We start from the raw sequence: 4,062 nt of genomic DNA on the forward strand, positions 1-4,062 counted from the left end.
TAACCCTGATTCTCACCAGACCTGCTTGATGCTTTCCTTCTAACATGGAAAACATCTGGGAAAAGCTGTTCCTGCAATGAGGGAGTTTCCTTAACCAGAATAGTTAATTGACAAAATCTTCAGAGTAGACCCTTCAGAGACAAACAGTTTTGAGGCAAGAGGGGAAAACTGTCACAATCCAGGTGGAGTCACCTGTGCCCAACCTCACAAAAGTTAGTAAACTCAAGAGGTTTTAAAGAAATTATCTTACACAGGGACATTAGACATCCAAGCTCTTGCAGGCACCTCTGACAGAGTGCAAACTCACACTTTTGGCCAAGTACTTCAATTCAATTTTTGCTGGCTTCAAACTTATCCTTTCAGTAGTCCATGATCATGGGGCTATTTTCCACTGTGAAGTCTATTTAACTGAGTGTATTTTGACTTTGACTTACTCTGTATTCTACTTTTTTAAGGTGTGTAAAATTTTAGACATAATAAATACTTTCAACATGGACTTAAACTACTTTTGCTGAAGGATGGAGGACCCTCCAAATAACAACTCTGGAAACTCACCTAAACAAAATGGGGATAATGACCAAACAGGCCACACCTGTGGTTGGGAGTGTTTACTATACATACCTTTGTCCCCCACCTCCAGTTCTTTTGTCTATTTAAATCTTTAGCCAACGTCTATACCCCAAGATCCCTTGATTTTCCTTCTCATGCTGAAATTCCATGTCTCACTTTGTCTCCCAAAGCTTACATTCATTTACATAGGTCACACTCAAAACCTTGTCAAAAGAATGCTGTTTTGTGTCAACCAGCTCAGGATCTTTTGTGATGCCATTAAGAGACTACAGGAACATGCTACCAATCTCTGACAACAAATAATGGACAGCTGGCAACAGTGGTTTTCCAGGATTAAATGGATGCTTTGTGTCCTCACTTTACTGGGACCCCTTATTTTTTCCTCATTGTGATCTCACCTTTTCCAAACACATTCTTGCTTTTTTTCCCAGAGGGAAATGTTGCAGTGAAATGTTTTTCCACACTGATTACACTGATAGGGATTCTTCCTAGTTTAAATTATTTGATGTCAGGTGAGGTGTGGCTTCTAGGCAAAGGTTTTTACCACACTGATTACATTCATAGGGCTTCTCCTTTATGTGAATTATCTCATGCCAGATGAGTTTTCACTTCCAGGAAAAGGTGTTGCCACACTGGTTACACTTATGAGGCTTTTCTCCAGTGTGAATTATCTCATGATTGGTGAGGTGTGACTTCTGGACAAAGTATTTTCCACACTGATTACACTAATAGGGTTTTTCCCCAGCACACATTCCCTCAGGCTTTCTAGTGCAACCCATGTTCTGACATACATTCAGCCCTCAGGCATCACTCTTAAAGAACCTGCATTATTTACAATCAAATTTGTAATATGCTTGGAACTCAAACAAAAGGCATGTCCTAATATAACTCTCTCCTTTGTTGATGTGTTGCTCCTAGTAGTTCCAGCTTGCCACAAATGTCCATCTTGACTTTCCTCATAGTCTCAATTATGACATCCACTTTCTGGACATCTAAAATGAGAAAAAAAGAAAATAATCATATACATGAAACACATCTAAGCATTTCTGTGGAATGTGCTTGTGAATATAAAGGAGATTCTTCTCCCACTGACATAAGATTTCATAAAAATCACAACAGGTATTGGCTGGCAAAGAAATAGTTTTCTTCCTACTGACTTAATGTAATAAATGACACTGACAGATTTTATCATATTGAACTATTTTTCCTTGCTTCTTTAATTTTTATTCCACAAGGAAGCATTTGGGTAAAATATTCACCCACAGACCAGTCATGGTTTTCCATGGGGAGCTTCTCCCCTGCCATTTCCTTCCTCTACTCCTTTCCTTTATTGTGTTGACAATGCTGGGGTCACCAGCTGCTGTTCTTCTCATCATTCTACTTTGAAGGGTGCAAGAATTTTCAGAACCAGCTACTTGCAGAATACAAGTGAGGTCCAACTGACTGCCACCTGAAAAGGAACATGGCTTTGGGACATCATTTTGTATGTATGTGTTTAGTTTTCACCTTGCATGGGGAAGAACTATAGCCACTTAGGCAGTTTTCAAGTATAAAATCTCCTCTTTCCCATTCTAGACGAGAACAGTTTTCTACAAAGTCCTAATCTAACCTCACTCACTCTGTGTCTCAGAAACATAAGTTTTCTTCAGGCCACCACCCTGAACACCCACCATTGAAGCTCACCGAATCTTTATAAAGTGGTTTTCTGGCTCCTTCCAAGATCAACAGACCCGGCATGCTCTCCACAATTCCTGGTACAGACACTCATGCTTGATCATCAGCCTCTCCCAAATGATGTTATTTTGTGCACTGGACTGTCAGCTTTCTCCTACTTTCATAGAAAATGGAGACTTCTCAATATTCCTCCTCCTCTTCCTTGTTTATAATGATATCCACTAAGAGAAGATGGAAGTGCTAACTTCACACTCCACTTCCAAGCAGAGATCTGAGTTCTTGAACAGGAAGCCCTTGGTTCACTCAGGCTTGGGACCAATAAGGTCTAGGCGTGTCCCAAAATGCAGACCCATACACTGGATATTCCATTTTCATGGTGTCTGACAGCATACTTCACAAGGCTAACTCTGGACTTTTCTTGTTTTCTTATCAACTCCCTAGCAGTACTGTTCTGTAAGTTTACATACCAACTTCAAGGTACTGATTTCCAAATTTGTGCTTCCAAGAGTAATATAGACTTTCAAATGTACATCTTTATATTCACTTATGATGTGAAAAAATTTGAAAACAGGAACTGAAAGTCAAGTTATGGCAAGATAAAAAATAATACAACTATGAATATAGCCCATGGAACTGTACTTGACCAGCAACAGGAGGCCCTGGGTTCAATCCCCACCACAGCAAATTTAAAGAAACAAACTCCACCTTAGATTATCTTCTCTGACCATCCTTCCTAAATGATCACATCTCATGTTTTTTTTATCACTTTGATTAAATATTCCTCATAGTTCTTATTTGACTACTTAAAATACACTACTTTCTTATTTTTCTCCCAGCAGACTGTAAATTGTATGAAAGAGACATTATTTTGATATTTTCTCTCACCAATACAACTATAAAATTGCCAGTGCTTCAAAATCAGCTACAGTAGGATTGGTGGAAGCATAAATAATTTATGAATAAATGTCAGACACTACAAGTTCATGAGAAGCCAGGCATGATGGGAGGCACCATCACTAAGGAGGCAGAAGAAGAAGATCCAGACTACAAGGCTAGCCAGGGTACATATCAGGAGTTTGTCTCAAAAAATTATAAACCTGGCACTGGAGGCAAATGCATATAATTCTAGCTAAGTGGAAGGGTGATATCAGGAAGATATTGGTTTGAAGTCAGCCCCACACAAATATTTCACAGGGCTACATCTCCAAAATATCCACATCCAAATGGACTGGAGATGTTGCTCAAATGGTAGAGCTCCTGCTTTGCCCATGCCTGCTTGCTTTGGAAATTCGAAGCCCTGAAGTCAAACCCCAGTGAAACAAAACATTTTTAATTAATTAAAAGTAAATTAAATTTTAAAAAAATCTATGAGATGGAGGGTGAGGCAACTGAAAAAGTAAACAGCAAAGAAAACATCTAAGAAGAACAGGGTTTAGATTTGGGATAAAGGTAACAATACATGTGGGAGAGCCCTGATGCACACTGCAGTGCATGCTGTCCTCAGGTCTTCAGTCTGGACGATACCCTGGTGAAGTCAGCACAACATGACCAACATCTGTTGTGTGCCCCTCTCATGGTCTCACTACCCAGCATGCACTGAATGACTTGGTGGGCTCTGGTTTGGGGTTTCTTCCATCCACGGCTCTGCTTCTTGCTCCAGCTTGAAGATTAGCTGGGGTTTGGTGATGCATTGCCCTGTTCATGCAAATCATTGTAGGACTTTTGTCAAATGATTAAGTCAGGAATTTTCCCCCCAGTTTCCGTTTCTGCAATGATGGGGATGCTCTGTACCTGTGCTGCCAGAAAGGAGCCACTAGC

The sequence above is a fragment of the Castor canadensis genome, chromosome 2, assembly GCF_047511655.1.
Source record: "Castor canadensis chromosome 2, mCasCan1.hap1v2, whole genome shotgun sequence".
Classification (NCBI taxonomy): Eukaryota; Metazoa; Chordata; class Mammalia; order Rodentia; family Castoridae; genus Castor; species Castor canadensis.